This window comes from Rhinoderma darwinii, chromosome 3 (genome assembly GCF_050947455.1).
Source record: "Rhinoderma darwinii isolate aRhiDar2 chromosome 3, aRhiDar2.hap1, whole genome shotgun sequence".
Taxonomy (NCBI): Eukaryota; Metazoa; Chordata; class Amphibia; order Anura; family Rhinodermatidae; genus Rhinoderma; species Rhinoderma darwinii.
In genome coordinates, this window is record NC_134689.1 from 254,948,451 (window position 1) to 254,963,866 (window position 15,416).

Sequence of the window (15,416 nt, forward strand, 5' to 3'; positions counted from 1 at the left end):
TGCGGTCAGACGCCCGGACCTCGCAACGATCAGCTGCCCCCCGCATCGGATGTTTTGCAATGGTCCATGCCGGAAGCAGATGGCTCCAACCACAGTATAGGGGCCGTGCTGCAACACTGCAGCTCTGCTCCTATTCAAGTGAATAGGAGCAGAGTTGCAGTAACCCAGCACGGCCACTATACTGTGGTTAGAGCCATCTGCTTCCAGGACTGACACTGCAAAACATCCGATTCCGGGGGCAGCTGATCGGTACAGGGTCCGGGTGACAGACTCCCACTGATCATATACGGATGACAAATCCTGTGGACAGGTGGTCGGCATGAAAAACTGGCCCATGCCCAGACAATCCATTTTAATTAAAATTAACTCTATTGCTGCCGTCCACTAATTTCTCTTAGCCTGGTTTATGGCATTCCGTCTGCACCACATTCCCTGGAGCATATGTCTCCGGTACGTACCCCCTATCACTCAAGCGGCGCCTCGCGCACTCCTGCTGTTACAAATGATGGTTTGGCAGCTACATGTCGTATGCAGCCCTACGGAACGGCTGCAGGGCTACTGCACTTGCCCAGAGCCATCCTATAGACTTCAGTGAAACAGCAGAGATGGCGAAGAGCTACTGTGCATAAAATGAAGTGATATAACGGTTCAAGCGTGGCCACTGCTACTGGTCCGCAGCAGTGGCTGTAACCAGGGACAACGTCTGCAATACAATGAAGGGGACCCTGGGTGCAGAGGAAGCAGAAGCTCAAAAACGGTACATTTTTAAAAAAAAGTGATTGTTTGCAAAAATAAATATTTTTACGTTTAGCGATCGTATTAAATAGAATTGGTGAGATGGGAATACCTCTAACTCAGGATCCGTACAAGATAAAGCGACATTTTTACAACGTTCAAAGAGGAGCATGGTTCAGCATGTATAGTCTCTTAAAAAAAACTTTGGTTTTATTGAAACACATAAAAAATAAATCACACCAGGCTTTTCAAACCTTTTATTCATAGCAAGGTCTACGTGTTCTGTGTTCTTAAAACCTTACTGTGAATACGGGCTCTGTATAGCACAAAACACATAAGTGGTTCTGCCTGGTATGGCTTTCATTGTGAACCAATAAAATCCTAGTATTATGAGACGCCACGTACTTCATCCAAGTGTGTCTCCATGACAAGTCTGATGGATAATTGAGAGGAAACCAATAGGAATGTTCCTGTCACTAGCTCCTACAAAGTGAGTTATTAGACTCACGCGATGACGCTGGCCTAGTAATGTCTGGAGGAAACAGCCTCACGCTGACAGGTCCGCGTCAGAGGCTCTCTGCTAGCTCCGCCCATTGAGAATCGCTGGCGGCCAAACGCACTTGGCTAGCCAGCGGTTGATTTTACATATTTAATAAATAGAGGGGGCAACGGGGACGTAAAAGTGAGGAACAAGCACTGCTGGACTCGCAGACACAGCGGCAATTACTTTGTAGGAGCGCTTTAAAAGGTTGCTCAACTATTTATGTAGGTTTTAACTGAATGAATGTTAAATAATAATCGACCTATGCCTACTATTTATCCCTCCAAATAATTGAAAGAAAAAAATACAACCTATCCAACAATCGGAAATTTGAATTTGATACAAGTTCTTGGCTTTATCATCAATAACGCCATTTGGGCATGGTTACCTGAATAATATTATAGTTGGATGATAAAAAGGATGCAGTTACATTGTTCAACTGGACATCTCTATGGTTTTAGATGGGACGAAACTCTTGAAAAACAGCTCTGGTAAATACCCTGGTGGCTATAGTAATCCTTAATCAGACGGGTAATCTAGAGGTGATAATGATGTAACGCAGCAGGTAGTTAATCGTAGATTCACGCTCTGTGCTGCACATTTACATTTTACCTCCTCCACTACCAAAAAAAAGTGTATCATTATTTTAGGATTGAATTGCACAGAATTCACATTTTAAAGTGTGCTTTTATTCTGCGATGTTTTGGGAATGCTTGAGAATCACCATCTGAATGTGTATGAAAAATGACAATTCTTTTTGTGATAGATACATGTTCATCCAGTTATTGGTGCTTGCGGTTTCTATGCTAATCTGTCCCCATATCAACGCTTGCAGTTAATGTGGATAATGCTCCGGTTTCAGTGTGTCCTTGTGGCAAAGCCTGCAAGTTCAAGCACTGATGAAAGAGAGCTGTTTAATGAACACTCCACCCAACACGGATCCGGTTTTATGGCTAATGGGGAGGTGGTGCATGAGCCACAGCTTCTCCTTTTTGATGATATTTGATTCCCTGTGTCATACACTTGTATCTATCAGGCCCTGCACTAGGCATAACCGTGTATAAATTATTCCTGTTAAAGGGGTTGTCCAGACCCTAAAAATGTAATTTGCTTAGGCCATCTATATCTGATCAGTCGGGGTCTGACTTCCGAGACCCCCACCAATCAGCTGAATTGAGGGGGCCACTGCGCTCATACGAGCGCTGCTTCCCCTTCATTTCCCTTACTGCTCACACTAAATCGCCAACACAGATGTAGCGGTGATACACCGTATTGCAGCCTTCTCCCATTCACTTCAATGGGAAAAGGTTGTAATACTGTGAACCGCCGCTACTGCTGCAGTAAGGGGAAGCAGCGCTCGTATGAGCGCAGTGGCCCCCTCAATTCAGCTGATTGGTGGGGGTCAGACCACGACCCATCAGCTATTGATGGCCTATCCTGAGGATAGGCCATCAATTTTTTTTGTTACTGGACAACCCCTTTAAGTGTTCCTTCAATTTTTTCACGTATACTTATTTTGGTGGTTCTCTCTTTAAACACTTTTTCCCACCAAAGACTTAGAGCATATCAACAATATTCCATAAATGTCTGAATGTAAAGATCTGTTCCCAAAAACAATGGATGCTCGGTCCCCATTCCGGTAGTGGCTGCTTTCGATTAAATGGAAATAGTGGAGTGAAATCTAGTCCATACACTATTGAATTCCATGGTAAGAATATATTTTCTCTGTCATAGCTTCAGTTTCACGACCCCAAACAATTCAACACTCTTAACTCCTTACTTTGTCCAGTCAAAGCCCCCTCCTACATCCCTCATATCAGCTGAGGACTCTGCCACACATTTCAAGCGCAATATCGACACCATAAAAATTAGCTTTAACCTACAATGCCATCAAATCCTCTATGTGACTGCTCGGTGCTCTTCCTCTATAGTCTGCTTCTCCACCCTAACTGATAAAAAGCTTACCAACCTACTCTTTAAATCCCACCTTACCTCCTGTGAACTTGACCCACCTCATTCCAATCCTTACTACTATCTTTATGCTAGCCCTAAACCATCTTTTCAACCTATTACAAACTACTGCCATTTTCCCTTCATTTAAACATGCAACTCTCACACCTGATCTTAAGAAGCCATCCCTTGACCTATCCTCTGTCCAGCGAACACACCATCTCGCTACTATATATATATATATATATATATATATATATGTATATATAATATATAATTTTTTTCCCCATCTAGGTCAGCTCATAAAAACAGATGGCTTTCGATACCATTTTTATGCTGACACCACTCTACACCACAATTTACTTCTGGTCCCGATGTCTATCGGCGATTTCCTGCTTCCTAAAACTAAACCTGGAGAAAGCAGAATTCACCATGGATCACCAATCTCAGTTAATGCCTCCATGTTTTCCACAGTCTCACAAGTCCGCTGCTTTGGAAAATCTTTTGATTCCGCCTTGCCCTTCAGACCACACATCCAAGCCATTACCACCACCTGCCTCCACCTCCAAAAACATTTCTCAAATCTGCGCTTTCTTCATCCTCTGAGACAAAAATGCTTGTACGTTCTCGTATCATCTCCCACCTAGACTACTGCAACATCCTTCTCTGTGGCCCTCTATTTGACACTCGTGAAATTCATCCTCCACTCGACTGCCCGGTTATCCACCGCTCCTGCCTTTCCTTTGTGCCAGTCCCTTCACTGACTATGCATTGCCCAGCTAATTAAATTCAAAATACTCTCAATGACCTATAAACGGGGTCTTACACTGGCAGATTATCAGGCAGACTAGCGTTCATAGAACACTCATTGCGGATAATTGCCTTGTGTAAACAGAGCAGCGATCAGCAGATGAACGAGCAAACGCTCGTTCATCTGCTGATTGTATAGTTTTAAAGAAGTAAAATATCGTTGTCGGCAGCACGTCTCCCTGTGTAAACAGGGAGACGCACTGCCGACATGATGATAATGATAAAAATGTATGGGGACGAGCGATCGGAGTAACGACCGCTCGGCCCCATCCATAGTCCTGTGTGACAGGAGCAAACGAGCGCCGATCAGCGATGTCTCGTTGATCGGGGCTCGCTGCAGCGGCCTGTTGGCCGGTGTAAAATCTGTCCCCTCTATACATCTCTGCCATAATCTCTTGATACCTCCCCACACGTAATCTCTGGTTCTCATAAGACCTTATACTTTGCTCTCCTCCCTGCTCCTTACATCATCGTCTCCAAAGATTTCTCCTGTGCGTCCTTCACACTGTGGAATTTGCTACCAAATTCAACAGACTCTCTCACCGTTCAAATCTTCAAAAGCAAACTGAAAAGCTTACAATCTGTGTGACACCACTACACTACCAGATTAACAGCTTTTACTCTAAACTTCTGTCAGTTTCCCCTTCCCTTATAGATTGCAAGCCCTTGTGGACCTGGTCCTCTCTCCTTCTGTACCAGTCTGCCACTATTTAAGCTTCTGTTTATTGTACATGTTGTTTTTATTGTCCTGTTCTGAACGTATACCCTTCTGTGTTTCATATGTACAGTGCACTTTAAAATAAATACATGAAGGGGTTTGCTCCTAGTGCAGGTTCCAAAGAGAAGCTGGACTCCTAGAATTTACAGCTACCTTTTTTAATTCTTACCTTCATATTTCAGTAACTATTATAATTTTTTAAGAATTGTGCATTTTAGTTTTCATTCACAAATGCTTCGCCTAGCAGGAGGTTAGTCAGTCCCGGTCTCTACTAGATCTTTCAGTTTTCTCTTGTCTTTTGGGCCTGCAGCACTAGTTGTCCACGGTTAGCTAGTGCTGCCAGGCTCTGTTTTGTAGCATGTACTGTATATTCTTTGTATGGATGTAATTGAATAAGAGTAAATGAAAGCGACCCTCCAGCCCCGGACGTTTTAATTATGCCTGTATATGGAGTAATGTTACCTGGTGCCCTCCAGTTGCCCCCTCTGCCGTGGAACCGCTGTTTTAGGGTTTCCCTTTTGTGTTGTCCCAAAATGGCTACAGCGCTTCTTGGACTACGAGTCTGAGACACTCCCACTTTTCTCGGATTGGCCAGAGCTGCTCACTTGACACCAGGTAAAATTACTTCATATACACCATCACATTTGTCCTGAGACCGGAGGGTCGCTTTATAGCTTTTAAACTTTTGTTCTATAGCACCTTGTCTACTCCATGGTGGATAGATATCACGTTATCGATATTCTGACAATTAGGCTTAATTGTGCTTCTGTTCACACACTAGGGAAAGATCCCTTACAGAGTGTTACATTTTTACAAGCAATATTCACATAAGGCACTTTTGTGTATGCCTGTACGAGCAATAATTTCCTTAAGAACTTTGACTTCTTTAAGATTGGTTCCTCATATGTTTAGTTGAAAACTATTAATCTCCAAATAGGAGAGCACAGCCCCTTTAACCCCTTAACGCCGAAGGACGGATATATCCGTTCTCAGCAGCTGCTAGTTCGCGCAGGAGGACGGATATATCCGTCCTGTGATCGCGCGGGTACTGACAGCGTACCCATGCGATCAGCGGCAGGAGCACGGCTGTTATACACAGCCTGGCTCCTGCTGCAACTGCCGGAATCGAAGCACGCGCCGATTCCGGCAGTTTAACCCATTAAATGCCGCTGTCAATAGTGACAGCGGCATTTAATGTGTTTGACAGAGGGGGGAACTCCCTCTGTCTCCCGATCGGCGCCCCCGCAAACAAATCGCGGGTCGCCGTCGGGTTTCCATGACAGCCGGGGGTCTAACAAAGACCCCCAGGTCTGTCTTCAGCATCTGCCTGTTAGGCGATGCCAGAGGCATGACCTAATAGGTTGCCTGTCAGTTTTACACTGACAGGCAATAATGCTTTGGTATACGAAGTATACCAAAGCATTATATATGCGATCGGCATATCGCATAGTGAAGTCCCCTGGTGGGACTAAAAAAAAAAAAGTAAAACCGTTAAATAAAGTTTGTGAAAAAAAAAATTAAAAAAATTACAGTCAAAGTCAAATAAAACTACTTTTTTGCCCCAAAAAGTGGTTTTATTTAATAAAACGGTCAAAACAAATCACACATACACATATATGGTATCCCCGCGATCGTAACAACTTGACCAATAAAATGAACACATTAATTAAACCGCCGGATGAACGGCGTCCAAAGAAAACGCAAAAAACAATGGCAAAATTCTCTCTTTTCTCCCATTCCCCCCATAAAAAATAAAATAAAAGTTCATCTATAAGTCCTATGTACCCCAAAATAGTACTAATGAAAACTACACATTGTCCCGCAAAAATCAAGCCCACGTACGGCCACATCGACGGAAAAATAAAAAAATTACGCCTCTTGGAACGCGGCGATGCAAAAACAAGTAATTTTTTTCTAAAAGGGTTTTTATTGTGCAAACATAGAAAAAACATATAAAACCTTTACACATTTGGTATCCCTGTAATCGTGCCGACCCATAGAATAAAGTGAACATGTTATTTACGCTGCATAGTAAACGGCGTAAATTTATAACGTGAAAATTAATGCTGGAATAGCTGCTTATTTTCAATTCTCTCCTAAAATAAAGTTAATAAAAGTTAATCAATATGTTATAAGCATCTAAAAATGGTACAATTACAAAATACAACTCGTCCCGGAAAAAACAAGCCCTTATACGGCTATGTCGATGGAATAAAAAAAGAGTTACGACTCTTGGAATGCGACCGTGAAAAAACAAAAAATAATCCTTGGTCATTAACGTGCAAAATGGCCCGGTCATTAAGGGGTTAAAGAGGCTCTGTCACCAGATTCTCAAATCCCTATCTCCTATTGCATGTGATCGGCGCTGCAATGTAGAGAACAGTAACGTGTTTTTTTTTGTTGTTTTTAAAACGATCATTTTTGGCCAAGTTATGAGCAATTTTATATTTATGCAAATGAGCCTTTCTAATGGACAACTGGGCGTGTTTTCTCTTATTTCCAACTGGGCGTGTCTTGTGTTTGTAACATCTGGGCGTGTTTACTTCTTTCACTGCACAATCACACTGTGCTGTGGATCATGCTGGGCTGGAACAATGAGAAGTGTATGAGGCTGATTGGTCACTGATTGGTCAGCCTCATACCCTCCTCCGTACAACACCCAGTTTTATAAAAAGTAAAAACACGCCCAGTTGTCCATTGAGAAACTCATTAGCATAAATCTAAACTAGCTCATAACTTGCTCAAAAATGATCGTTTTTCAAAATAAAAACCACTGCTGTTATCTACATTACAGCGCCAATCAGATTATGTAGGAGATAGGGCACTTATAATCTGGTGACAGAGCCTCTTTAAGGCCGGGTTCCCACGGTACGGATACGATGCATAAAAACCACGCAACGTATCCGACCTGGAACCCGCAGGTGTGACTTTTCGGATGGAAATTCTGCATAATTAAGCGCACATTCTTACCCCCTCCCTCGTCTGACGTCCGCTCCGGCCTCCCTGGATGACTTCTCAGGCCATGTGCCGCTACAGCATTGCAGCATGTGATTGGCTGCAGCGGTCACATGGGATACAACGTCATCCCAGGAGGTCAGACTGCACGAAGGAGAGCGTTCTCGGTAAGTATGTGTTTGTTTTTTTTCCGGCGTTGCGATTTTTGCGGCTTAAACGCTGCGAATACGCCACAAAAGTCGCAACACATTCTTTCTGATGCAGATTTGCATCCCCATTGAATTCAATGGGGAAAACCCGCAATGGAAAATCAACAAATACGCAGCATAAATTGACATGCTGCTGAATTAAATTCTGCACCGCAGGTAAAGTTAACATTTATGCTGCGTTTTTTTTTTTTTTTTTGCGCAGCTTGTGCATGAGATTTACTAAATTTGACCCACTTTGCTACTACTGTAAATGCTGCGGAATTTCCACACAGAATTCCGTTGCAGAAATTCCGCATCGTTGACCCTACGTGGGAGCCCGGCCTAGGAGCTTCCATAGTTGGCATTGTGAATGGTACGTCTCGGCACATGGCTTTCTTTACCTTTTTTGCCATTGTAGGATCATTTAAACCTGTTTAAAAAGCTGCTAATATCCTACACACTTCTATATGTAAATGTTTGTGGAGGCTCTTAGGTTTGGGGAAAGGTGAGAAAAAGTAATGATCATGATTAAAATCCGCATGGAATGGAATTACATGGTACAATTCATTAAACTCCGCGGCATGGCAAACTGTAGCCAAAAATGGCACCTGCTCAAGGTTTTACCATGAATATGCGTCGTTTTGCAATGCTCATTTTATGTCTGCTTGGCTCGCTGGTACAACAGCGGTTATATGTGCGCGCACCGTCTGGATATAAACCAGCATTGCAACAATTTCAGCGTTACAGTAAACTTGGTTAGCAAAGGAAGACGTCCCCCTCAGTGGCAAACGTCTCAGAAGTTATTCGTTTTTTGTTTTTTTTTAGCTGGCATAGAGTGCTTCATATACAATTGCTTTCCTCCACAGTACTAATTCATTCTCCAGATCCGTTCTATTGTACCAGGCGTGTATTAGTTTGTGTGTTCTTTAACATTGGTAAATGTCTGATGTGCCGTTTGAGCACCTGGTCCTTGCATACAGCGTTATTTTTTACGTGAAAGCAACAGACATTGTAGGTCAATGATGTCAGTCAGGCGCCAATGATATCCCTCGTGCAATGGATCTGGCAATGCGTGGTGGTGGTTTCTGTTATAAACAGAAACCACGACGCAAATGTGAACATGGCGTAAGACGTAGCAGAGCTTTGAGCTACTAGTTTGGTTTCAGTAACGCATCACTTGCATAACCAATTCCAGCAAACTGCATGCAAACTGTCATTCTCAAGCAGGTATTTACTGCGAAGATCTTATTCATGCACTCGGCAGCGAGATCGGGTAAAGCTTGGCAGTTCAGTGGTGTGTATGTGTGCGTATACATTGTGTGTGTATGTATATAGTGTATATATATATGCATTATCGTATGTCATGCTTTATTGGCATGGAAAGTTTTTTTTTTTCTTATCTTTGAGTAATTTAAAGGGTTATACAAAGCTGCTTAGTCCTAAAATAAAAAAATAACTGTAATAAAAACAGTATTTCTATTTCCAGCTCTGTCAATGCAGCCAGCCGCTAACGTAAACAATGGATGCCTTTCATTAGACTAAGGCCTAATTCACATGACTAAAAAGTTCTATGGTAATCGCTGGGATTTTATATTTACCTCCATTTGTGTCCGTTATGTTGGTAATCCGTTTTTTTTGATGGAGGTAAAAGTTCAGAGTACAGGACTTTTACTGCATTCCAAAAAAAAGTGTGTCTAACGGATGGGTTATTTTTATCATTGATGTCAATGTGTAACGGATAAAAACGGATTGTAATCTGTATTTCATCCGTTATTTTAATTGCAATGGGATTTTTAACTGATCCATTTTTATACTTATTCTGATCTAAAAATAGATCAGAGTAACGGATTATACAACACAAGTGTGAACTTAGCCTTATACATGCATGTGACTTTCTCCACTCTGCACTTGATATACAAATATATGGATAATCATAAAGTGTAGAATCCCTTTACAATAAGGCAGCTTTGATTTTGAGTTTAGTAAATGTATAAAGCAGTAGATAAGATCGTTACTAATGTCTAACAATAAATCGCTTGATGTAAATTTAGTATGCCTTCTCATTCAACATCCCCTTCCTTTTTCAATCTAAGGCTCTGGTACGTTAGGAGCCTCCATCTCAGATTCTGCCATATTCGCCAGGCAAAATAGAGCAGAATGCTGTACTATTTAGTCTGGCATAATTACGGAAAACCGACGGAACCCATTAAAGTTAATGTTTTTTTGTCTTCTTCCGTTGGTGTCTGTAATTTGACAGATCGGGTGCTTCCGTTACTTTTGTTGTATTTACGTAATTCTTTTCAGTCAGGGGAAAAGTACAGATGTGAACGGAGCCTTAGCCCTATCCTTTAAAGTGCATTTGTCATGAGGTCATTTGCACCCCATGAGGTTGTAGTGCGGAGGCATAACTAGGTTCTCCAGCACCCGGGGAAAAGATCCAGTTTGACGCACCTCCCTGTAAATATAGTGTCACACACACACCCTCCTGTAGATAGCACTATTCCCCCTCCTCCCTGTACATGGCGCCATTGGGTCTCCCTAGCGGAGCATCCGATGTCACTGACCTTATACGGATAGTGATGTCAGGGGCTTCTCCAGGAGCGGAATCCCCGTGAAGAGCGTCAGCAACGCTTCGTTCGGGGATTCCTCCATACCTCCCAACTTTCAAGTATCCCAAAGAGGGACAACTGATATAATGCCCTCTAGCTGCCCTTACACAGTTTAATGCCCTCTAGCTGCCTCCATGCAGTAGAATGACCCCATAACTGCCACCATACAGTGTAATTCCCCATAGATGCCCCATACAGTAAAATGCCACCTTAGATGCCCCTGGTGCCAGTGCCCATGTAGATAGTTCCCATGTAGATAGTGCCACACCTCCTTGAAGATAGCACCACCGTCTCTGTAGATAGCGCTGCCACTCCCCCTGTATATATCGCCATTGGAACTCCCTCTAGGAGCGGAAGCCCCAGCCAGCGCATAGGCTGTGGATTCCGCTCCTAGATGCTACTGTTCATATATGGACCGTGACGTCAGGGTCTACTCCTGAAGCAGAATCCCCTGCCAGAGCATCGGCAATAGGGATTCCGCTTCAGAGGAGCCTCTGACGTCACTGTCCACATATGGACAATGACGTCAAGTAGCGCTGTGCCCAGGGAGTCCTTGGTGAGCGGAGGAGCTCCTCTGATCTGAACTAATGCTGAAGCAGGGAGCTTACTGTTCCTTGCTTCATCATTAAGTTCAACTGTATCTGTGTCCTGAGGACGCAGATACAGTTGACTGCGGGACATACCACCGGCCGCCCAGGACGGATGGGCGGTATGATTCCTCTCCTGGAGGAGGAGCCCCTGACCTTACTGTCCATATAATGATTGTGATGTCAGGGGTGATTCCGCTCCAGGAGTAGTAGTCAGTTGTACCTGCGCCCGGCGTGGCGCCCCCTACTGTCTCTCCTGGTTGCGCCTGGGGCACTTGCCCTGCCTGCCCCCACCAGCTGCGCCCCTGTGTGGTGCCTATAAGATGCCCATAACAAACGTAATGGACCCTGAAGGTGTTCATACACATTATATAACTCGTCCATAGCCGCTGATTTCAGTGGGACCGGCCAACTAAATAATGCATATGCTAAGCTTGCATGTGTATGGGAGGTATAGATATAGAAAAAAAAGATCTGCAAGTAGACGTTCACTTTTGAATATACAAACTGCTTGAAAGAAGTTTTTAAAATGATACTTTATTAGTTCACAATGAAAATTCTAGGCACAGGCACTAGGTAGCGGAGAGGTTGGCAGATAGAGAGCTATTAGTACCCCTTCTGCTGCAGGTAGATGGCCTCCCTGACTATCTCAAACTATATTGGTGCTTACTATCTAGACTAATTTTTCAGCAACACCGTAGAGTGACCTACAGCACAAAAAGGCTACCTGATGCGTTTCTGCACCCAAAATACGAAACCGGTGCATATTAAAAAGCGGGTATAGGTGTACAAAGATCACAATGCAGCGTGCGATTGTAACATGTTGTTTTCCAGCAAGTACAGCATGCTATCTGGCTGCCTTAAAAGGGGTGTTCTGTTTACTGCAAGTTATCACCAATACACTGGATAGGTGATAACTAATAGGTCGGTGGGGGTCCAACTGATACACCAGAACTCCCTCTGACATCAATGTGCCCTAATAGGCCATATGGAATTGGGTGTCTTGGTGAAAACACTTATTTTAATCAGCGGCGTAACTAGGAAAGACTGGGCCCCATAGCAAACTTTTGACTGGGGCCCCCCCCTCCCCTGGGTGTCACACAACCCCCCCCCCCCTTGTAGATGGTGCATTTTTTTACAGCCCCCCCCCCTGTAGATAACGCCATACAGCCCCCTCTGTAGATGACGCCATACAGCCCCCTCTGTAGATGACGCCATACAGCCCCCTCTGTAGATGACGCCATACAGCCCCCTCTGTAGATGACGCCATACAGCCCCCTCTGTAGATGACGCCATACAGCCCCCTCTGTAGATGACGCCATACAGCCCCCTCTGTAGATGACGCCATACAGCCCCCTCTGTAGATGACGCCATACAGCCCCCTCTGTAGATGACGCCATACAGCCCCCTCTGTAGATGACGCCATACAGCCCCCTCTGTAGATGACGCCATACAGCCCCCTCTGTAGATGACGCCATACAGCCCCCCTGTAGATGACGCCATACAGCCCCCCTGTAGATGACGCCATACAGCCCCCCTGTAGATGACGCCATACAGCCCCCCTGTAGATGACGCCATACAGCCCCCCTGTAGATGACGCCATACAGCCCCCCTGTAGATGACGCCATACAGCCCCCCTGTAGATGACGCCATACAGCCCCCCTGTAGATGACGCCATACAGCCCCCCTGTAGATGACGCCATACAGCCCCCCTGTAGATGACGCCATACAGCCCCCCTGTAGATGACGCCATACAGCCCCCCCTGTAGATGACGCCATACAGCTCCCCCTGTAGATGACGCCATATAGACCCCCCCTGTAGATGACGCCATATAGACCCCCCCTGTAGATGACGCCATATAGACCCCCCCTGTAGATGACGCCATACAGCTCCCCCTGTAGATGACGCCATACAGCTCCCCCTGTAGATGACGCCATACAGCTCCCCCTGTAGATGACGCCATACAGCTCCCCCCTGTAGATGACGCCATACAGCTCCCCCCTGTAGATGACGCCATACAGCTCCCCCCTGTAGATGACGCCATACAGCCCCCCCCTGTAGAGAACGCCATACAGCCCCCTCTGTAGAGAACGCCATACAGCCCCCTCTGTAGAGAACGCCATGCAGCCCCCTCTGTAGAGAACGCCATGCAGCCCCCTCTGTAGAGAACGCCATGCAGCCCCCTCTGTAGAGAACGCCATGCAGCCCCCTCTGTAGAGAACGCCATGCAGCCCCCTCTGTAGAGAACGCCATGCAGCCCCCTCTGTAGAGAACGCCATGCAGCCCCCTCTGTAGAGAACGCCATGCAGCCCCCTCTGTAGAGAACGCCATGCAGCCCCCTCTGTAGAGAACGCCATGCAGCCCCCTCTGTAGAGAACGCCATGCAGCCCCCTCTGTAGAGAACGCCATGCAGCCCCCTCTGTAGAGAACGCCATGCAGCCCCCTCTGTAGAGAACGCCATGCAGCCCCCTCTGTAGAGAACGCCATGCAGCCCCCTCTGTAGAGAACGCCATGCAGCCCCCTCTGTAGAGAACGCCATGCAGCCCCCTCTGTAGAGAACGCCATGCAGCCCCCTCTGTAGAGAACGCCATGCAGCCCCCTCTGTAGAGAACGCCATGCAGCCCCCTCTGTAGAGAACGCCATGCAGCCCCCTCTGTAGAGAACGCCATGCAGCCCCCTCTGTAGAGAACGCCATGCAGCCCCCTCTGTAGAGAACGCCATGCAGCCCCCTATGTAGAGAACGCCATGCAGCCCCCTCTGTAGAGAACGCCATACAGCCCCCCCCTGTAGATGACGCCATACAGCTCCCCCTGTAGATGACGCCATACAGCTCCCCCTGTAGATGACGCCATACAGCTCCCCCTGTAGATGACGCCATACAGCTCCCCCCTGTAGATGACGCCATACAGCTCCCCCCTGTAGATGACGCCATACAGCTCCCCCCTGTAGATGACGCCATGCAGACCCCCCCTGTAGAGAACGCCAAGCTGCCCCCCCCTGTAGAGAACGCCATGCAGCCCCCCCCTGTAGAGAACGCCATGCAGCCCCCTCTGTAGAGAACGCCATGCAGCCCCCTCTGTAGAGAACGCCATGCAGCCCCCTCTGTAGAGAACGCCATGCAGCCCCCTCTGTAGAGAACGCCATGCAGCCCCCTCTGTAGAGAACGCCATGCAGCCCCCTCTGTAGAGAACGCCATGCAGCCCCCTCTGTAGAGAACGCCATGCAGCCCCCTCTGTAGAGAACGCCATGCAGCCCCCTCTGTAGAGAGCGCCATGCAGCCCCCTCTGTAGAGAGCGCCATGCAGCCCCCTCTGTAGAGAGCGCCATACAGCCCCCCCTGTAGAGAGCGCCATACAGCCCCCCCTGTAGAGAGCGCCATACAGCCCCCCCCTGTAGAGAGCGCCATACAGCCCCCCCCTGTAGAGAGCGCCATACAGACCCCCCCCCCCTGTAGGAAACGCCATACAGCGTCCCCCCCTCCCAAAAAAATGCGACCTACAGTGTGTCCTACAAAAGACATGTATCCCCTCTCCACAGGATAGGGGATACATGTGTGATCGCTGGCATTGATAGGGAGAACGGGGGACTGAAAGTCCCCTGAAGTTCTCAATGACTGACCTCTGACTTCCGGCGTCTGTGTCGGCAGCTCAATAAAAATGAAAGGAGCGCTGGTCACGCATGCGCACAAGCACGACCGGCGCTCCATTAATTTCTACGGAGCTGCCGACACAGACCCCGGCAGTCCGAGGTTTGTGATGGAGAACTTCAGGGGACTTTCAGTCCCCCGTTCCCCCTATCAATGCCAGTTATCACACATGTATCCCCTATCCTGTGGATAGGAGAGTGGGGAGATACCTCCCTGCTCTGCCGTAGTGTTCAGTGGCGTCCCGCTGTAGCAGCCATAGCGGCTGCTAGCGGAGCCTCCGGCCATGGTGGAGGCCCGTGCCGGCGGGCGACACGGGCCCTCTGATGCCGCGGGCCCCGTAGCAGCCGCTACGGCGGTAGTTACGCCACTGATTCTAATGCTACACTAATATTTACAATGTGACATGTCCCTCACTGTATCTTACAAACCAACAAAAAGTTTTGCCGTTCTATTAACCAACACTGTAACTGATGAAGCTTCTATGAAAAGTGTGTAGATGGTGTGTGGCAAAGGTTGAGGAGAACATTCTATAGTTTTTACTATATATTGTCCAAAGACCATATTGTTTTGTGATCTATGCGATCACCTATCCCCCCCCCCCCCCCTAACTAAGGGCGTCCAGAATTTGCAGGCAGTGAATATCTTATGTGATGTTATCCTTGTGATATTAGACTTAG

The 15,416-nt window shown here is 46.5% G+C and overlaps 1 protein-coding gene across 8 annotated transcripts in view; it reads left to right on the top strand.

Annotated features, from left to right (window-relative positions):
• The window catches only part of SIN3A (SIN3 transcription regulator family member A), a 63,994-nt gene that overhangs the window by 43,825 nt on the left and 4,753 nt on the right, over positions 1-15,416 (top strand). The window lies entirely within an intron of this gene.